The sequence below is a fragment of the Mauremys mutica genome, chromosome 11 (assembly GCF_020497125.1).
Source record: "Mauremys mutica isolate MM-2020 ecotype Southern chromosome 11, ASM2049712v1, whole genome shotgun sequence".
In the NCBI taxonomy this organism is placed as follows: Eukaryota; Metazoa; Chordata; order Testudines; family Geoemydidae; genus Mauremys; species Mauremys mutica.
The window spans coordinates 36479282-36501997 of NC_059082.1; the positions used below are offsets into that span (position 1 = coordinate 36479282).

At 42.6% G+C, this 22716-nt stretch overlaps 1 protein-coding gene across 15 annotated transcripts in view; it reads right to left on the minus strand.

The window, feature by feature from the left end:
• Positions 1-22716, minus strand: part of PEAK1 (pseudopodium enriched atypical kinase 1) — a 284890-nt gene that overhangs the window by 256476 nt on the left and 5698 nt on the right. For 12 of the 15 annotated variants that reach the window (XM_044980253.1, XM_044980250.1, XM_044980240.1 and 9 more), the window contains exon 2: positions 8379-8411. The exons of the other annotated variants lie outside the window; for them this stretch is intronic. The gene's annotated coding sequence lies outside the window, so the exon portion shown is untranslated. The remainder of the gene's footprint in view (positions 1-8378; positions 8412-22716) is intronic. 15 annotated transcript variants of the gene reach the window in all.

Here is a 22716-nt window from a genome sequence, read left to right on the forward strand (position 1 = left end):
TGGAGACATACTTGGAGACTTTCTGGGTGGAAGTGTGAACATTTACAGTGCTCCTTCCAAGCATTTGGACCAGTTAGGGGGGTGTGGGCTCCCACATACCGAATCCTGACGGGTCCATGGGGAGGATGAATGTGGGACTGAATTATTTACCGAGACATCTGGGAAATTAGACCACCTGATATACCTAACTGATTTATAGTCAGTCTCCCTAGAATAACACCTGACATTTTGGATAGGAATAGGGAGTCAATGGACATTTTGGTTGTTAGAACCCCTTCAGTGTATCTATAAACTGAAGCCAGGGGAAGTTGTCACTGTTCATGATAACGTTTGCTGGAAGGGTAGAGGACAAGGAACTACCCTGACAGGACACCCACTTTTTCAAGCTAATGATAGCTGTGTGTACGTTAAAGCCATCACATTGCAAGATATACATATTAATCTTACCACTGCTGCAGGCAATTATATCATTTACTGGCCTGCAGATAGAATGTTACAAGTAGCTCTTAGATTTCAGGTGTATTTTAATTGGACTAGAGTAGTGCCTGATCGGTTTCAAAATTTGCTTTCATTGTTACCAGAGGTTCAAAGAATCTCTGAATTGCAAGGGCAAATTCACATGCTTCAGAATATATATCAAGCTGAAAAGAATGCCTTTCATACAGCTTATAGAGTGTCTACTTTATGTACTAAGTTTGATGTATTGTGCTTTGTAACCAAAATTGTGCAACAACCCCATTATATTATATGGGAAAGTTATTGTTTGTAGTGTTGTTAGTTAGCTTAAGATTATGTTGTTGTTGTAGTAAAAGACGTAATAATAGTAATACCATTCATGTTCATGCTAATCATGCATTGTCATTACATCCAATGAAAACCCCTAAGGTTGAAATGTCTGCTGTAGAATCTGAAATCCATGGCTTAATGCAGATAGAGATTTGAAAATATCTGTTGTACTAGAAGTACAAAAGGGGGGAGTGTGGAAGCAGGGAAAGAATTAAGAAGGATTTGAAGGGAATTTTAATGCAGATCAGTCAGTTAGCAAGTTAGGCCAGCTGTAACCCTAATGACGTGAGACTGGTAGAAGCAAGGATAGTGTGAGGCGAGAGGAAAAGAAATGTGTAAAGTTATTACGACCTTGTACTGATAACCAAATATGCAGGCTGGTGTCTTCTAGGAGTGAGAAAAATAAGATAGCAGAATGGCTTATGTATAAACAAAATGCAGTTGTTGCTCATTATTGTCTGTATTATTGCTAGTTATTGTCTGTAACAAAGGTATAAATGCTTGCTGTAATTGTTTACCAGTTGAGAGACCTGTCCGGGACTGGGGCGACCCTGTGTCCTAGGGCACTCTCTCCCTCCATTGTAATTACTGGAGAAATAATAAAGTATTTGATTTTGCTGCACCCAAAGAAAAAGCGAGAACTGAGTTTTTCTCCAACAGAAGTATGGTGATGAGTTTGTGGTATGGGAATTAGAAATGAGAGACTAAATTTATCTCAAATAGAATATACCAAACATCCATTGGATGGAAACAACTTTTAAATCACTGTTGAGCTGGGCAGGATTCAAACTGGTGAGCTACAAGTGAAAGGTTCCATAGCTTATTAGCAATGCCCTGAAGCATCCAGTTCCGAACAAGCGTTACTGTTGTACTTTTGCAAATGAAGCTTCCTTTCTGGTAAGATAATGTTCATTAAATCAAGCTCTAACCTTTTTGAAGCTGATATTGAAAGGGTCTTCCACTCTCTGGATTTACAGGAAAGTCTCCAACACACTGCTCTCAAGAGATGGACATTTAGTGCTTGTCTACACAGTGGGATAATGTGCACTAGAGGGTGTGATTTCTAAAGATCAACATGTTGCCCATTAACTGGTCAGTGTAGACCCTGCAGGTGTGCACTTAAGGTCCCCTAGTGCACTTAAACTTAATACTGTTTCAAACAGCATTACTTTAAAGTGCACTAAGGAAGTTTTATTGCGCACCAGCAGAGTCTACATGGACTAATAAATGTACAACACATTAGTGTACTTTAGAAATCACACCACTGTAGTGCACATTACTGCATTGTGTAGACGAGCCATAAATCTGCCCCATGCCTATTATTAAAATGGACAACTCTCATCAAATACAAATACTAAAAAAGCATCAGTAAGACAAATATTAGCACAGTGTGATGGGTTGGGCCTCTTGGGGAAGTCACCTGATGTGCTGAGATACCACTGAGTCTTCCTTTTACCTGTCTTGCTGAGCCAGGCTCTTAAAACCTCCTCTAACACACACACAGGCAGGGCCACATCCAGCTACAGATCAGCTCTGGGAAGACTCAGCTTAAGGGACTTGCTCCAGTACTCAGATGTCCACCTCCATCTGAGTACAGACCCAAAGATATAATATATTTGCTTCTTCCCTCAACGTGGAAGAGGGTATGCACAATTTCTCACCCCTCTCAAATTAGAAATCACATAAACTGGGTTATATTATAAACTACAAATAAATGTATTAACTATAACAGGTGTATTTTAAGTAGATACGGTGGTAACAGACAGAACAAGGCAGATTTCTAAGAAAATAAAACAGAGCATGCAAACTATGCTTAATACACTAAAGAAACTGGTTACATTCAAGTTTCACCCTAAGTGTGGTTCTAATAATCTTCTTCACAGGCCAGACACCCTTCCAGCCTGGGCCCAGTTCTTTTCCCCTGTTCAGTCTTAGTTGTTTCCAGCAGTCATCTTGGGCTGGGTAGCAGAGAACTGACCACCTCGGATTACCTCACTCTCCTCCCTTAAATAGGATTTGCAAAAGGCGGGAGTCCTTTGTTTCCTAGTTTGACCCCCCTTTCCTTACAGTGGAAAGTTACAAGAAGTCCCAGGTAACGTTTTAGTATCAGGTGACAAGGCCACCTGACTCTGTAGGGCCTTTGTAGCTATTCTTCACAGGCTCACCCACAGGTTCACAGGAAGACTAAGGTTTTTTACAGTCCATTGTCCTTGTTGATGGGCCATCCGCCCTGTCTGGCTTTTCCATTGTTGTCCCTGAAGTGTTGGCAGTGGGCGTCACCCAAAGTAGCATAGTTGAAATACAGATATATAGTCAATATTCCTAATTTCAGATACAGAAATGATACATGCATACAAATAGGATAATCGCATTCAGCAAATCATAACCTTTCCAATGATCTCACATGAGCCATCTTGCATAAAAAACAGGAGTACTTGTGGCACCTTAGAGACTAACAAATTTATTTGAGCATAAGCTTTCGTGGGCTACAGCCCACTTCTTCAGATGCATAGAATGAGGAGATATATATACACACACATACAGAAAGCATGAAAAGGTGGGAGTTGTCTTACCAACTCTGAGAGGCCAATTAAGTAAGAGAAAAAAAACTTTTGAAGTGATAATCAAGATAGCCCAGTACAGACAGTTTGATAAGAAGTGTGAGAATACTTACAAGGGGAGATAGATTCAATGTTTGTAATGGCTCAGCCATTCCCAGTCCCTATTCAAGCCTAAATTGATTGTATCTAGTTTGCATATCAATTCCAGCTCAGCAGTTTCTCATTGGAGTCTGTTTTTGAAGCTTTTCTGTTGCATAAAGTATCTCTCAGTTATGTCATATTCATATCATAAGGATTTTTTCATAAAGAATATGGAAGGACATGTCACATACAACATTGCAATTCACTTCTACATATAATATTTCACAACATAAAATAATTCCAATGATTACTCCGAAGTTTCTGCTGGCTGACAAAATCCAGGAAGCATGACTTCAGTGGTTAGTCAGCTACAAAGAGTGAATGAAGAGGACCTGGTGAAGATAGCTTAGCATGAGACAGTGGTAGGAAAGAAATTCTGAGGAAAGCCAAGGAAGTAAAGGGTGGATTGCATCAAAGATGATGGTAAGCAGGTGTACCTTAGTGCTCCCGCAGACAGACAAAGATGGTGGATGCTTGCATGATGACCTGACCTCAGATGATGGGATAAGGGGAAGAAGATTACTCCAGGGTCCTTACACTAACATTTATGCATGTATTTCTTCGACGCCATATGGGTTCATCAGGCAGCGTTTGAACCCACAACTTACAGATCCACAGCACCGGCCTCCTATACTTCCATTATAGGAGTAAGTAGTGATGGGAAAACACGCTGTAATTCTCTATGAAGACCAGCTCATGCATGGGGAGACACCACACACTCTGCCACTGGGTTACACAAGTACTGGTGACACAGCAAAGGCTGGGCATCATGATTCATGGGTTCTGTTCCTGGCTCTGGGAGTAGATCGTGGTCTTAGTGGCTGTAGGCAGCACAGCCAAATGTAACAATGCTTCTGTTTAGGGCATGTGGGGACCTGAACCTAGCATCTGAGGCTGTAAAAACATAAGCCTTTACCACTTGAACTAATGAACCAAATCACTTAGCATGGAAGTAGCAGCAGAGAAAACACCTCTATATGTGGCCTAATTGCTCAAGGATGACACAAAGAACCACACTTGTTAGGGTGGGTTACACAGGCACCTAATTTAATGTACTCTTTCCAAAAGACTGGGTTGCAAAGTGGATGGGACTGTAATCAGAGAGCTTAGGTCCCATTCCCAGCTTTGCCTGAAGTGACCTTATGCAAGCTCTCTGTTATTTTATCTGGAAAAGGGGTGAATGATAGTTACTCCCTCCTTCTCCCAAGGTATCAGACCTTGGCTCATAATACAAGTTGTTAAAGGCAAAGAGCTGGAACTAGAACTCATGGTAACTGAGCTTGCAGCTCTCACTAGTCTAGGTATCTACTTAATGCACCTATATTGGCATTATCACAGAATCTCAGTTTTTAATATATTTATTCTTCCAACACCCCTGTGACATAAGGAAGTACTATTATCCCCATTTTACAGATGGGAAACAAAAAGGCACAAGGGAGACTAAGTGACTTGCCCAAAATCACTCAGGAAGTCTGTGATAGATCAAATTCACTCTTCCAAGTGCCAGGCTAGGGTCCTAAACACTGGCTCATCCTTTTTTAGGGTATTGTATGCAGGAGTCTGCCTGTCTTGCTTCCAAAAATCATATGAAGACTGCAGATTTTCATATTATCATGACACTGCCTGCAGCAATGGCCAATTATGATAGATTTGTGAGTCAGACCAACAGACACTAGACAGGATAACAAAAAAAGAAGCCCAAACTGTTAGTCTCCAAAGCACTGAATTGATCATGGAAGCAGGAGTCTCATCCCTAGCATTTGTCCCTTGTGGTAATTTTTATCATTACAGTAGTACATGGACGCCCCATCTTACATTGGGGCCTTATTCTGGTAGACACCGTAATTGCACATTGTAAGAGACAATCCTTGCCCTGAAGATTTTACAGTCTAAACAGACCACAGGCAAGTAGTGGGAGAAAATAATTTTTACCCCATTTTGCAGGGGTTTTGAATTGAAGCACAAAGAAATTAAGTGACTTGTCTAAGATCACACCAGTAGTCTGCGGCAGAAAAGGAATTGAACCCAGTCCCCATCACCTTAATCACAAATTGTTATTCTCCTCCCAGGTGAGGTTTGAGGCACACTGACAAGACACTGCAGGGAACTTTCTCTACCATTATGTGTGCAGTATTGCTGTATAGATAAAGATGGCTTCATTCTACTATATAGACAACAAGAATTAACCACATATTTCAGCCCAGAACTTTAACAACATTCATTACAAGAAAAAATGATTAAGAACAGCAGCCTCCAACAGACTATTGCAGTAAGATATATATGCAAGACTACAGTACTTGAACTCAAATATATTTTTCTTTTTGAATGCACATGAAGGCAACTGCATTAGGAGAAGAGCCCATGTAATAAAAGTCTCCCCTTATAATCAATGGTTAAAACAGATTCTATTTTCTCCATATTATCACAAATGTAGATATTGAGAAAGACGGAACACTTGTTGATCTTTGTGTCTGATAATGATAATCAAGGTTTAAAATATGTTCTGACATATATGGTCATTTTACACCTATTTCAATATCAGCAAAAGATACTGAAACCTCAGAGCCCCACTTCAATTATAGAATTAAAAATTACAGGCTACCTTTCACAAATATGAAAATGTACTGCACTTTAAAAATGAATAAAACATTATTTTCTATAAAGAACAAACATGTATCCAAGTTATTTTGAAAATCCTCTCCAATCTGAATTACCAGAAGTGTGGACACCACAAATGCATGCTCCAGAGTAATTTATTAACCATCAATGAAACTTCAACACTCTTCATCATTTTGCAGACACTGATCCCAACAAATTTAATCCATACATAAGGAAGACTGTAAAGAATATTTGCAATAATTATTAGAAGTATACACAAAATAATTGAAGTTCTAAGAATCAACAGGAGTCGTACAGCGTTGGTCTAAAATATCCAGTAAGCCAGAGGCAATCTTTCACTCGCAACCCATGGGACTTTCAGCACATGGACCAAAAGGGAAACAATCTCTTTTGAAGCCTCTCCCCTCCACATCCCAAAAAGGGCTTACAGCCAAAATCCAGATTTTAGCTTTACTTATAACGTTGGCAGAGGGTGCCCTTGCATGGGCACCCCCCAACGACAGGGGGTCCCAGGGCCAGGCAGCTGCCGGGGCAGAAGCTTGGCCCTGCCGGCTCCTGAGGCTCCTGCTGCGGGCTCCACACCCACTGGCAGCGAAATTCCCCCCTCCCCCGCGTCTTCCCCCGAGCATGCCGCATTCCCACTCCTCCCACTCCCTCTCAGCGCTTCCCCCGCCACCAAACAGCTGTTTACTGGTGCTCAGGTCGCTCTGGGAGGGAGAGAGAGGAGAGGAGAGGGGCTGCAGTGCGTTCGGGGGAGGAGACAGAAAAGAGGTGGGGGCGGAGCCTGGGGAAGGGGGTGGAATCAGGATGTGGCAGAGTAAAGACGGGGCCCCTGCACTCCCCCCCTCCAGCCCCCTGCTGTGAGCTGCTCTGGGCAGGGGTGGGGCAGGGAGTACCCCCATGACCCCAGCCCACACCTCCAGCCCTGACTCCTGCACTCTCCCCACATACCCAGCCCCCCTGACTCCTGCACCCCCCCACAGCCCATGCCCTGACTCCTGCACCCCCCACAGACATCCCCACCTGCACCCCTCGCACCAAATGTGGGCTGCCCCAGGTAAGCGCTCCACACTCCAACTCCTGCCCCAGCCGAGTCACCTCCTGCACCCTAACTCCTGACCAGACCCTGTACTCCAACCCCAGCCTGCTCCTGCACCCTAACTTCCTCCCAGACCTTGCATCCCCAGCCCTGAGCCCCCTCCAGCACCTCTGAGTGGCCAAACCCCACACCCAAATGTTTTTTTTACTTTTATTTTTTTTTAAATAAAGTGCTCTTATCCAAAGCGCTTTACAATAGTTAGCTAATGGTACAAACAATATTTATAAAGATAATTAAGTAGTCCACCGAGACCCTCAGCAATTTTCAAGTGGGTCTGTGGAAAAATAAGTTAGACTACAAAAACAATCAAGGTACCTCACTTCATTTTCATTTACTTCCTTTTACTAATAGGAAGAGGATGAAGAAAAAAAAGAATGAAAACGGTGGCAGGGGAGGGAAGGGGAGATAAGAGAGAATGTTATTTTTCTTGGCTGGGTCCCAAGGAGGGGCCCCAAAAATTAAGCTGAGCACAGGGCCCTACTAACTCTAAATCCATCACTGAACATTGGATATTTCAACCATCTTATTTTATAGATGAGCCTCTGTCTCACAGGCCAAGAACTATGATTCAATAGCAATAAATTAGACATAAAAACCCTAATCAGAGCAAAAGCACAATTAGTATGCATGTTGATGAAAATGCAGAGTAATTTATTGAAAATAATTTTTATTCTTTGTGCCACTACATTTTTTCAGCTTTTTTCATTCTTAAGCTTTTGGTGCAGTAAATTCCAAATAACTATTTAGAAATCTGAAACTACTAGGAACAAACAAGTCTTTTCTACTCAGAACAGCAGATATTTAGAAAGTCTCTTACACGAACACTGGGGAATAGTTCTTCAAAATTCAGAAGTATAGAAATAGACAGCAAAACATCCCAAGTTTTACAGGATATCAATGAAAGAAATATTCCCATACGCTTAAAACTATAAAAGCATAAAGATTATGTAATGAACAGCACAAAGCCTGGGAGAATTATTCCTTTTAAAAAAATATGCAAAAAATTAATTTATTCCAACATGCCTTAATTGGGCAGACAAAACACTTCCCCTATTTTCACGTTGTGTATTGTTTATCCAAAATACATGTTTATCACAGATCCCTGTATCCACAATTAAACTTGTCTTTTAGGGATGGAATAAGCTGCAGAGTAGCATTTTTAAGATAATTACCTTTCTAATGAGAAGCTTTCCTTCTCTTCTCCCCTGAAAAGAGAACAAAAACTTGTATTTCAGTACATTTTCCTTTACTCAGACTAAATTTATAGCAGTTCAGACAACACACCTGCATTAAACTTCAAGCAGAGACACACACCACTTTCTCTTTTTGTCTTTGAATATTTCCTTGCTTTTGACAGGCAGAGTCATTTTCACCCAAGGATCTGAAACTGAAATATCACTGCTACACACAACCACCAGTCACTATGTGCTCATTACCAGCCTAGGGAAGGATCCTTATGTAATTGTGATAGTCTGCTCATATTTTTAAGTTTGTCACCCCAAATTAAGCAGTTTGACACACACACACACACGCACACACCCACCCACCCACCCACCCCATGGTCTGACAATTTTCCATTCTGAACTTGATCAGAAAGCCACCACTCTCAACAAAATAATACTGTTGGAGAAGAAACTGTTAAGAGATACAGATTGATGGCTTAGTAATAAATACCATGGGAAACCAATAATTCCCAGACTGACTGGTGCTAATTGCAGGTGCTGTGCCTTGCTTGTACTTTTAACGCTAGTCAGAAAGAATTTCACAACTCCTTAAAAATATTGCAGAAGTGAGGCAGATATTTTGCTATCCATCTCCAAAAGCGAGGTAGGTGCCTCTCTCTCTCTCATATATATATAAATAAAATTGGATCTCATGCAGAATCACTACTCCATAAAAGAATATTATACTTCCTGTGATAATGAAGATGAGGAGAACAAAGTGTCATGGGGAGATAAATCAAGGCATTTAAAATGAATATCAACTAAAGTGCACTGATTTTAGATACCAAATTAATTTTAGAAATCCCTAAAAATAGACAGATACATAGCCAATTAGAAATTAAGTGAAGGTAGATTTCTGGTTATGTTAATAAAAAGCAAAGAAAAAAATAATCTTGGATGACAATTGGAGATGTTCCCACCACACCAGTTTTGAAATAAAAGACTTTTTTTTTCTTTTAAAGACAACCATTAAAAACTGATAATTGAAGAGACTGACATTTGATTGCAATGAAATTGATTCAAATGATTTAAAATCAATTTAACTCATGCATATTAGTTACTTTTGAAAAGAACATATCCTACTCTGGAGAAGTTGCCTTTGATGCGATGCTGCTGTAACTCTGATGCCCACCATTCTATAATGAGTGCACTAAAAATGGAACCCTATCGTGACTTTTGGAACAGTGCAGCACTCTGTTGCTTATCTAATGATACTTATTTTTAATCATTTCACTTGCACAATAAATCTTTCATACATGACTCAGCCATTTGCGACTACACTGTCACTGCAATTATAAAAGCCAGCACTATTTTCTTATCTTTTAATAGATTTTTTTCCTTCATTCTTTTTGTGCTAGCAATTTTATCCAAATTAAAAGCAAACTAACTGTGGTAACCAGTGTAATTAAAAATAAAAATATCAGAAAGTATTACATGTATATCACTGCATCAATAGCTGTTTGCTGAATTGATAGCCCTCTTCCTAAATAATGCCTGGTACTGAAGATATCCTTGTGATGAATTAATGTTATGTGTTTTCTTCTATATTCCACAGATTTTTATTTTGTTTAGATGTTCACAACTTCATCCTATACAATTCCATATCAAGACATTTATATGTCAGCTTTGTACATAGCTAGGTTATGTTGTACAATAAGCAAGCAATTGCAGGAACTCACATTAGAAACAATAAAAGGCAATGAAATTTAAAAAAGCTTATGTGAAACCTCTGCCCCTTTCTCATTTTTAAATTATACGGCTTTTTTGGGTGGGGACCATTTTTGTTTCATCTTTATATTGTGATTTCACATTTGAATTATATTATACTTATGCATCTCCTCGAGTGCTCTGGCAGTAGGGGAGAAATGCTTTATAACATTACTATTTAGTATTTTTCATTATCTCCTCTTTATAGGAACATACAGATTGTAGATCATACAGAGCATTCGGATTGTGCTGGTTATCCATTTCAACATGTTTCAACACAGTATTGCTCCTTAAGCTGCAAATTTAGCTTCAAAAGATCTCAGTGTTGGTTATCTCTATCATTCAGCAATAGCTCTGTTGATTTACACTGATAAAGATAATGTAAAATATAAGCAGTGAAGTCCACCTGCAAAGGACAGAGAAGGGGAAAGACTGCAATGTTTTCACCATTACACAATAAAGAGCTTGTTAATTGCTTGTAAAATAAACAACAAGGTGGATACTGGGTAATTTGATTTTTAAAATGCACCACTTCTTGCTGTTTACAGTATTAAATCAACTAAAATTTGCAATGTAGCATTTAAAGAATGTATTCACTAAATACCATACAAATGCACAAGGATAACACCAATGAGAAAAGCAACTGATTCAGCTATTCCTATTGAAAGTGATTGCGCAAACAACAGAAATGATCAGATACTTCTCACATTCCAACAAGAAAAAAAAATTACAAGGAACACAGCATGAACTTACCATGACTAAAGCTCCACTGAAGCTGAGGAATCTGTCTAAAACCTTTTCAATTTTACCTTAAAGCTGTCGCAGAAGGTTTTTCATGGCAACTGTTACTAACAGTATCTCTCTATCTAAGGCTAAGCAGGAGTACTCTGAATGCTACAGAATAGCATTCTTTATGGTGCAGCACCTTATTAACAACTCTCATAAAAGAATAACCCTTGAGAGAAATTCTCTCCTACTCTAAGAAGATATATAGAGCTAACTTTTAAGAAACCATGAACACAACCACCACCCACACACCAACAGGTTATTGGAGTGAGATAATAACACTGATATAGCTACCCCCACCAATGAAGATTACAGAGAAATAATGAAGTGCACTTTAAGCTCTGCACGTTTCAGTCAGCCTGTCTTGACAATCTCTCTAACAGGAATATTACCTTCATTTTACAAGGTTTTACCAATAAGAACTCATAGGTGCTGGTACACTTCAGGTTCCAGTGGGCTTTGCCCTAACACAGTGGGTCTCAAACTTTTGTACTGGTGACCCCTTTCACACAGCAAGCCTCTAAGTGCGACACCCCCTTATAAATTAAAAACACTTTTTTATATTTAACACTATTATAAATGCAAGAGGCAAAGCGGGGTTTGAGGTGGAGGCTGACAGCTCGCAACCCCCCCCCCCCATGTAATGACCTCATGACCCTCAGTTTGAGAACCCCTGCCCTAACACATCTTTGCTTCCTGAATATCCCAAATTATCTTTCCAAAGCATCAAGAGGTGCTGGTTTACAAAAATGAACTGTCTCACCATAAAATAACCTAGACATAGTGTTCTTAATATATTATGATTACAGGAGAAAGACATTAATGATAGCTTCATAATGTATCTTCATCTCAGCTTCATGCCTTTTGGGGGGGGGGGGCATAAATTCGAAGTGATGTTCCAATCCTTTCAGCCCAAATACATGCTAATAAATAAAATACAGTACCACAGTTTTTATCTGGAAAAAATGAATTTTGCTGATCTAATGTTATAAAGTATCATTTAATATTTAGGCTCCAGTCATACAAAGACTTACACACATGCACTGTCTTTTTGTATCTTTCATTGTCTGTTTCTTTGAGAAAAAAAATCAATCACAAAATCAACAATAAAAACTTTTATTCTCCTTTATGTGAATAGTTCCATTGACTGCAGTGGAATTACCCATAGAGCATAAGTCTATGCAGGATCAGAGCCTTATTTTGTATAAACACTTGTAACAATTGGTTACATGTGAATCCCTTCCTTTCCAGAGGCTTCTTATTTACTAAATTATCTGCACCTTCCCTATCAGTAATCTCCCTGTTTCTAAAAACATTTCTGGTTTAGAATACAGAAGCTGTTAAATAAACTTATCTTCTCCGTGGATCATTCTAGGCAGAGAGAGAGAGAGTCACGCTCACTAGACACATACTTTCAGAGTTCAAACACACACAGGACACATTGTGCAATCTTAAGCAGTACTATCTATCCTAGAAAATGAGGGGAGGAGTGGAAAGAGAATCTGTGAGGAGTTTGGCTTCAAAAATGGATAGCACAATACTGTACAATAACTAATCCTTTAGTGGAAGACTCCCGCACTAATACTTGCTCACTATATTTCTAAGTTTGTCTTTCATAACATGGTATTACTTGAAGATTAATTTTTGTCCAGTCTTTAAAACATCCTCTAAATTAAAAGACTGTTAAACAATCTTGATATATGCACTATAGCAGGCCTGCAAAACATGCGGCCCGTGGAGCCTCACTGTGCGGCCCACAGGGGGATTCTAAATCCCCCGCACACGGCGTTCTGCGGGCACCCCAGAGCCCTTTGAATCCCAGCCGCGGCAGGGAATCAAAGGGCTCTGGGCTGCCTGCAGGGGCAGGGAGCCCAGAGCCCTTTAAATCTCAGCCGGGGCCAGGATTCAAAGGGCTCTGGGCTGCCTGCAGCCACGGGGAGCCCAGAGCCCTTTAAATCCCAGCCGCGACCGGGAATCAGAGGGCTCTGGGCCGCCCGCAGCCGCGGGGAGCCCAGAGCCCTTTAAATCCCAGCCGCGGCCGGGAATCAGAGGGCTCTGGGCTGCCCGCAGAGATTCCCAGCCGCGGCTGGGATTTAAAGGGCTCAGGGCTCCCCGCGGCTGCCGGCAGCCCAGAGCCCTTTGAATCCAAGCCCGCGGCCGCTGATTGCCTCCTCCCCGGACCCCTGCCCCAACTGCCCCCCAGGACCTCCACCCCCTATCTAAGCACCGCTGGTCCTTGTCCCCTGATACCCCCCTCCCGAGACCCCTGCCCCTAACTGTCCCTTGGGACCTCAGCCCCTATCTAAGCCTCCCTTCTCCTTGTCCCCAACTGCCCCCTCCTGAGACCCTCCCAACTTCCCCGCAGGACCCCACCCCCTACCGGTCCCCTGATAAACCTTTGGGACTCCCATGCCTATCCAATTGCTGCCTGTCCCCTGACTGCCCCTCCGAACCTCTGCCCCATCCAACACCCCCTGCTCCCTGTCCCTTAACTGCCCCCCGGAACCCCCTACCCCTTCTCCAACCCCCAGCCCGCTTACAGTGCCACTCAGACCAGCCTGTCTGGCTCCGTGCAACTCCAGACAGTTGCTGCCATGCTCCCCCATGGAGCCCACAGCCCCCTCCCCGCCCCCAGCACCTACCTTCCAGATTTGAACACCTCAAAATTCAGAGTGCTCAAGCTCAGTTTGGGCAGCTTTTACTTCATTTCTCCCAAATCAAATATACTGATCCACTGTAACGTGCTGTAGAAAAAGTAGGATAAAATTGAGCAAGAAATGCTTATTAGGACTGGAATTGCTATTTTCAACAGCCATTGCCTTTTTGTTTGTTTGAAAGGAAGACAGTGATATTGCATTGGCAAATTCCCCATAGAAAGAAAGAGTGGAACAAAAGAATAATGAAGGCACCTCAACTTTTCCTCATTTATGGAGGACAGTCTTATAATATGCATCCAGATATCCTCCAATCACACAAGCTGAAAATTGTTCCACTTTACTGCAGCTCTGTAACCATATGGGAACCAATCCTGTCTGTGTTTTGTGCACATCCAAAATTCCTGCTGAATGACCCGCCCTGGGAGCGAGTTACCAGTGACCCAGGGCTGGGGCGGCAGGAGGTGTGGGGGGCAGGGCTGGGGCAGCAGCAGGGTGGAGGGAGGGCACTGGTGGGGAGGAAAGGGGGAAGCCCAGTGCTGGGGCGGCAGGGTGTGTGTGTGTGGGTGGGGGGAGAGCCCAGGACTGGGGCAGCAGGAGGGTACAGGGGGGAGCCCAGGGCTGGGAAGGGGGGCAGCCAATTTTTTTGCTTGGGGCAGCAAAAAACCTAGAGCCGGCCCTGCCGGGTTCCCCCAGCCGCCGGAGCCCCGGGCCCTTTAATTTGACCCTGAGGGCTCCCAGCCACCTCTTTAGCTGGGAGCCGCTGGTTGATTTAAAATAAAGTATCACTTCCCCACCCCCAACCTTCCTTTTTGGCCCACAGCTGTTTTGGTGGGGCAGCGCTGGGGTCCTGTAGTGGCACCAAATCCTAAGTAAAGGGGTCATATAAGGTCTAAGACCAGGTTCTGGGTTGCTGATTATAATTATGCTGTCTATATGTCTGTATCATTTTTAGTTGAAGTTATGAATGTTGGCTCTATGCTGTCTGTATTTCAAGTTTGTGCTGTGCCTGTTTGATGGCCCATTAAGGACCGTCAGCTACACAATGGACCCATGGAGAGAAGGCAGACACGCCTTGTGACTCAGCAAAGTATGCAGGGACTGGCCCATGTGACTCCAGGCTCCATTTTGCTGTAAATTTCCACAGTGAAGACAAAGAGATTCTTACACCTGGAAAAGTCTATATAAGGCTGATGCTTCATCTCCATCTGGTCTTCAATCCTGCTTCTGACCTCTGGAGGGATTTTGCTACAAACTGAAGCTCTACACAAGGGACTGAATGACCCATCCCAGCAGGGGATGTTCCAGAGACTCAATTTGAACCTGCAGTTTACTCCATCTCTGCTGCAAGCCTAAACTAAGAACTTTGCCATTACTGTATGTAATTGATTCCATTTAACCAATTCTACCTCTCATCTCTACCTTTTTCCCTTTGTAAATAAACCTTTAGATTTTAGATTCTAAAGGATTGGCAACAGCGTGATTTGTGGGTAAGATCTGATGTGTATATTGACCTGGGTCTGGGGCTTGGTCCTTTGGGATCGAGGGAACCTTTTTCTTTTATTGGGGTGTTGGTTTTCATAACCATTCATCCCCAGGACGAGTGCACTGGTGGTGATGCTGGGAGACTGGAGTGTCTAAGGAAATTGCTTGTGTGACTTGTGGTTAGCCAGTGGGGTGAGACCAAAGTCCTTTTTGTCTGGCTGGTTTGGTTTGCCTTAGAGGTGGAAAAACCCCAGCCTAGGGCTGTGACTGCCCTGTTTGAGCAATTGGTCCTGATTTGGCACTCTCAGTTGGGTCCCGCCAGAATCGCTCCGTCACAGTGGCGTAGTCGTGCTTGGATCCACAGAACCAGGTCAATTAAGCTTTGGGTCAGAACCCCACGCTATCCAAAATTTAAATGTGGGATTGAGAGTTTGGTTGGTTAAAGATCAGTGACCATGAGACAAAAAGCAAGGAAACTGCAAGCCTTGAGAGACAGCCTGCAGTTTGATTATGAGCAAGAACTGGCAAAAATTCGAATGGAAGAGAAGCAAGTCTTGGCCCAGCTGGAGAGAGAGGCGGCTGAGAGAAAGAGAGAGGCGGCTGAGAGAAAGAGAGAGGCGGCTGAGAGAAAGAGAGAGGCTGCTAAGAGAGAAGAAAAAGCTCGTAAGGGACGTCTGGAGGTGCTGGCTGCTGAGGAGGAGACTCGCAAGGTGCAGCAGGAGACTCACAAAATACAACAAGAAACTGCTAGACTCCAGCTCCAAGTCAAAAAAGCAAGGGAAGAACGGCAGAAACTGTATCCTCTTGGAAATCCAGTTTATAACTGTGTTGATATATGGGGTTACTCTGGGCAGTTTTCTGTGTTTAACCAGTTTTGCTATGGCTGGGGAGATGGAAGTTCTAACCTGGGGAGAAATATCTGTTTGTCTGTACAAGAAAGCAGTTTGTCTGGGAATGAAGTTTCTGAATGTCTGTCTGATGTCTCAGAAGTTAATCTGGAGTTAGATCAAGAGCAGAAAGATCTCATTGGGGAGGAAAATGTTTCTCAGGAGCAGATTAAAGTAGATGGTCAGGTTAAATCCCTAACTGAAGAAGGAAAGGGTAAATTTGTAATGGGTAATGGATTGGTGGCTAGTGCAGCTTGTAGAAGTAAACCTGAAATGGGTAACTGTGATTTGCTAAAAGTAGCTCAGTGTAGTGAAAAAAGCAGCAGCTTATCTGTTGGGAGTGGCAATGTGCCTGGTAGGGAAAGTTTGGAGGAGCCTAGGCAGCCTTGTGAGCTGATGGCTTTGTCTAATCAGCAGTTTGGGAAGACAGGGATAGTGGAAAATGAGTGTCCATATCCCTTACCTGTTTCCTGTGAGGAGAAATGTGACAGTGGAGGGAATGTGCCTGTGTCTGTCAGGAGTATTGACTTGCCTATGAAGGAAGCTACCCCAGTCTCCAAGCAGTTGTCTGTGAACAGCCCTGTGTGCTGGGACAAGGGAAGTGAAATCCCAAGCTGTGTGTCTGGTAAAGGAGAATGTGTCTCCGGCTCTTCTGTGTCTGTGGAGCAGACAGAAGGTGCCTTTCAGCCTGTGATGGTTGAGGGTGATTCAGTTGTCTCGAAGTTGGTTGTAAATACAGCTAAAGCCCAGGAAGGGAATGGTCCTGAGTTTGGGTCTGCTGGGGAGAATGGCACTGTGACTAGGTTGCATCCAGTTAGTGTCTTAGCAAAATCCCAGAGAACAGACAATTCTGGTGCTTGTGGTTTGCCAGTTGCTAATGTGTGGTTGGAAAAGGGTGCAGCAACTCTGTCTGATCAGGGTGATACCCCAGCCAGGGCACAAGGAGAGCATAAAGGTGATTTAATTGTGTTACCGACTGACAGTTTGACAACTTGTAGCAAGAAGGAAAAGATTCCTGAACTTGTTCATGGCCAAGGGAAGGAGATTGTTTCTAACCTGTTATCTAGAAAGTCTGTAGCATCTGTGGTTGCTCAGGGAAGTGTTCCTGTAGAGCAAGCCCTAGGTGAAGAGGGGAAGGGCAGAATTTCTGTGAGGGGTGAATTGCTGCTTAGAGAAGCTCCTAGGGAAAGGAATCCTCATGGTAGCCTGTGCAAGCAGTTTACTGCAACTGAAGGGTGTAAAAGTGATTTAATCAAGAAAGTTTCAGTTCCTAACAGCCAGAAATTTTCTGTTGTGAATGGATCCACTGACTTTCCTTTTGAGAGATCCAGTGTGGGCAGCTTTGAAAAGGTCTCAGGTGGAGTAGAAGCTGTTAAGGAAGTTGAGCAGCCCTATAACCACCTGGCTGTGTGTGGCCAGCTTGTTGGTGGGGAGACAATGCTGTTGGGACAGGAATGTCTCCATGCTGAATCTGTAAGTAAGCAGTCTGTGCTTCAGGATCTGAGGACAGATTCGGTTACTGGTGTTTCAGAGCAGAACAGTTGTATGGCTAAATGCTTGAGGAGGCAGGGGAGAGCAAGCCAGCTCTCACCCTCAGACTCTTTGGATTTGTGTGGTACCTCTGTGAGACAAAGTCCAGCCTTGGAATCCATAGCAGCTGAAGAGTTAAAAGCTAGTGTCTGTGTTGATGCGAATTACTTGGCTGGCAGGGAGAAGACAGAATTGCTAATAGCTGTTAGCACAGAGGGCCCGCCCCATCAGCCAGTGAATTCTGTTAAGCAAGAGAAATCAGGGTTTAATCCAGAAGGAAAGAGAAGACTGAATTTTGCAAAGGGAAGCCACAGGTTAACCCTAAAATGCCCAAACTCCAATGGTATTGAGCCAAGGGTGTGGCATGACAAACATGTTTGTAGATGGACACTTGCAATCAATTTGTTGTTATTGCTAATGCTAACTGTAACAATGTATAATGTGCCTAATCTTTTGGAAAATCCCTTGAACATGTTGAAAGGAATACATGAAAACACACTTTATGTTAAAGGGCCTTGCTATACTGATGTTTCACAGTTAATGCCTGTAAACAGTGTTGGAACTTTTCACAGGGGAAAATACATTCCAGACCTGATGTGCTGTATGAAAGGGGAAACTGAGGCACACTACCATATTGCGTTCATGGCTAAATGCCAAAAGTCCTGTACTATGAACAACATCAATATCTACATTGGTTTAATGTTAATTGGGTTCAAAACATTGGCCAAAGCTGGTATGGATAAAGTAGCTGTTTTCTTTAGCTCTTGGCAAGATCACCTGAAACATACAGGAACCATGCTGCAAAAGCTAACCAAGTTATACCTAGAGTTTGTAAAGAGATCCATTCATGTTATTGAACAGGACTTTGATAAACCATTTCGGTTATACACTGGTACGGCCTCTAGCCCAACACTAGCTGTAGTGAGACAGACCCAAGGAAAGGGGGCTCTTGGGATGCAGTCAGCGATGTTTTGTCATCCCTTCCTGCATCAATTTTGCGTTGGGGGTGTGACGTTATTGATATAAATGGGGACCATATAGAACATGGGTTGCAACCAAGGTCCTGTAGTGGCACCAAATCCTAAGTAAAGGGGGTCATATAAGGTGTCTAAGACCAGGTTCTGGGTTGCTGATTATAATTATGCTGTCTATATGTCTGTATCATTTTTAGTTGAAGTTATGAATGTTGGCTCTATGCTGTCTGTATTTCAAGTTTGTGCTGTGCTTCTGGGGGAAGCCTCCCAGACAAGCTGGTGTTAGCTCTGCCTAGCCTGTTTGATGGCCCATTAAGGACCGTCAGCTACACAATGGACCCATGGAGAGAAGGCAGACACGCCTTGTGACTCAGCAAAGTATGCAGGGACTGGCCCATGTGACTCCAGGCTCCATTTTGCTGTAAATTTCCACAGTGAAGACAAAGAGATTCTTACACCTGGAAAAGTCTATATAAGGCTGATGCTTCATCTCCATCTGGTCTTCAATCCTGCTTCTGACCTCTGGAGGGATTTTGCTACAAACTGAAGCTCTACACAAGGGACTGAATGACCCATCCCAGCGGGGGATGTTCCAGAGACTCAATTTGAGCCTGCAGTTTACTCCATCTCTGCTGCAAGCCTAAACTAAGAACTTTGCCATTACTGTATGTAATTGATTCCATTTAACCAATTCTACCTCTCATCTCTACCTTTTTCCCTTTGTAAATAAACCTTTAGATTTTAGATTCTAAAGGATTGGCAACAGCGTGATTTGTGGGTAAGATCTGATGTGTATATTGACCTGGGTCTGGGGCTTGGTCCTTTGGGATCGAGGGAACCTTTTTCTTTTATTGGGGTGTTGGTTTTCATAACCATTCATCCCCAGGACGAGTGCACTGGTGGTGATGCTGGGAGACTGGAGTGTCTAAGGAAATTGCTTGTGTGACTTGTGGTTAGCCAGTGGGGTGAGACCAAAGTCCTTTTTGTCTGGCTGGTTTGGTTTGCCTTAGAGGTGGAAAAACCCCAGCCTAGGGCTGTGACTGCCCAGTTTAAGCAATTGGTCCTGATTTGGCACTCTCAGTTGGGTCCCGCCAGAATCGCTCCGTCACAGCTGGGGAAGGAGGGTTTGTTTCCGCAGGGCTGGGCGGCTCTGGGGCGGGGTGTTTCCGCGGGGCCGGGAGGTTTCAGCCCTCAGCTGTTTTCTTTAGAGGAATGTGGCCCTCGCCGCTTTACGAGTTGTGCAGGCCTGCACTATAGCCTTGCATGGGCAGACACCTGAGCCTGCATAGAGATGCCAGTGATTTCAATGGGGCTCTGAGTGGGCTCAGGGGTGAGCTTGCAATACATTTATTGAATGACTGGGGTCTAATACAAATAGGATGTTCAGTGGGAGGGAGGCCAAATTAGCCTCAAGAGAACATATTATAAAAGGCACATTATCAACTTGAAATCCAGGCAATTTTTCAAAACAAGATTAATAGTAGTTTCAAGTATTACGTGTCCTTAAATCTACCTTACAATTTTTGTTAACATTATATTTTCCAATTTTTAAAAACTGTTTTTACCTCCCTTGTTGCTGTGTTTAAAAAGCCCTCAAACTGAAGAAACTGACCGACCCATGCAGTAAATACACTGAAAAATATTTTCCCTCTCATCTCCTTCAGTTATATAGATTGTAGAAGTTAAACAGCAATAGAAAAACAAGTTTTAGGCAAAAGTATCTTTTTTTAAGCTGATGTCCTGTTAAAATGTCTGCATTTGTTCATAAAATGTATTATCTGCAGAAAGACCCCATTTTCTACACTTTCATTTGTAAACTTTATGGAGATGTATTCCAGATTGTATGAAGATTTTCCTGATAACATAAGATATTGTGCTCAATAGATTCCAAAAAATTATATATCGTATCGTATCTTTAAAAGTAAGGAACTAAGCAATTTAAAAGAACATGGTCTTCATTCTAAAATGTGTTGTGCTTGAGGGGGATTTCTCTGCCTCTGTGGTTCCATGCAGTCCCCAGGGAACTCATTGTAGGATGGGGGAGACGGGGGACTAAACTGCAACCAAAAAATGGTGGATAGGTTGGTGGGTGGGGGTGAGAGAATGTGTGTGTGTCTTTATATATATAGCAGGGGTCGGCAACCTTTGGCATGCAGCTCACCAGGGTAAATACCTTGACAGGCCAGGCCGGTTTTTTTACCTACCGCATCCGCACGTTCGGCCGATCGCAGCTCCAACTGGCTGCAGTTCGCTGCTCCAGGCCAATGGGGGCTGCAGGAAGCGGAGGCCAGCACATCTCTCAGCCCGCGCCGCTACCTGCCATCCCCATTAGCCTGGGACAGGGAGCCGCCATCAGCTGAACCTGCGGACACGGCAGGTAAACAAACCGGCTCAGCCCGCCGTAAGCACCCTGGCGAGCCATGTGCCAAAGATTGCTGACCCCTGCTATATATAAAGTCACACACACGCTCTCACCCCCACCCACCAAACCATCCACCATTTTTTGGTTGCAGTTTAGTCCCCCGTCTCCCCCATCCTACAATGAGTTCTCTGGGGACTGCATGGAACCACAGAGGCAGAGAAATCCTCCTCAAGCACAGCACATTTTAGAATGAAGACCATGTTCTTTTAAATTGCCTAGCTCCTTACTTTTAAAGGTACGATACGAGAATATTTATGTCCAACAGAATGCATCACTGGTTATTTTTATATGCAACTCCTCCAAAACTATGAAATAATCCAGATATGTTTAATTTTAAACACCTTGAGATTGGCGTTTATGCTGCAAATTTTGGGCTAGTCACTTCATTTTCCATAATAGCATGACTATTATTTAAGACCCTGATTGAAATGATGCCTAAAAGATCACATCTTATTAAGTTTTATTAGCAGCCTGCATTGTGATGACGGACTTCCTTTTTATCCATTTAGTGCATTTCTAATACTTCAATGAAATTGATCTGTCTTCTTGAAATCGGCACTGTCAGCAACACTATATTCCATCTTTTTGTTTTTTAAAATGTAACTGCTGACAACAGATTTTTGAGTTTATAACTTAACCTTGAGGCCTTGCTCTCACATGAAACATGGCATATAATCATGGCATATAATATAAAAGGATTTTTAGATATTATTATTCAAAAAGTCCACTTGACTATCTCCAAGATATATATGAACGGAAAGCATTTTTAAAGATTTTATACCCCTTTTTTACACTCAAATGGTGAAAAAAAATGCATATTCTATGCAATAAATAAAATATCCCCAGTTCTAAAGACCCTGACAGTTAAAATAATAATCCCTATAAGAAATAATCAAGAATTTTAAAGATTTTTAATGTATGCATAGCAGATTAATGCTGTTAAACACTTTTTATAATATGCGGTGGTGTTTTAACCATCTTGGTCCCCGGATATTAGAGACACAAGATGGGTGAGGTAATCTCTTTTACTGGACCAAGCAGAAAACCAAAAGCTAGTCTCTCTCAACAGAAGTTGAACCAATAAAAGATATTACCTCACCCACACTGTTTATAATATAGTTATTTAATTTTAAAAGATGCCTAACTGAGCACAGAGGTACACCACTAGTGACCACAGTACAGTTGCAGCTATTGTAATGTTGCCCATTTGGTCCTATCATAATTTTATTAACTGCAACCCATCAGAGTCTCATACCAACACTGTTCAAAAAAAACTCATTGAAAACTAGGCCCATACATAACAGACATGGGCCATGATCTTGGTAACGGATCCATCCATGTGGGGGTTGGACTGACTTCAGTGAGACTTGCAGGGGTGTAGAGTTCGTGTGGATGGATGCCTTTCTAGGGCTGAGGCCATAGTCAATCCAGATTACAAACAGATCAGAACAAGAATACAGATTAAAAGGGAACTGCAGCATCATAACACAGTCCCTCCATGTCATGTCTACAGTGGAAATGCTGCAACTGCACCACTGTAGTTTAGACACTTACTACAACGATGGAAAAAGTTCTTCAGACACTGCAGTAAATCCATCTCTCCAAGAAGCGGTAGCTAAAACAACAACAACAAAAAATCTTCCCTCAACCTAGCACAGTCTACACCAGGGGTAGGCAACCTATGGTACGGGTGCCAAAGGCAGCACACAAGCTGATTTTCAGTGGCACTCACACTGCCCGGGTCCTGGCCACCGGTCCAGGGCTCTGCATTTTAATTTAATTTTAAATGAAGCTTCTTAAATATTTTATAAACTTTATTTACTTTACATACAACAATAGTTT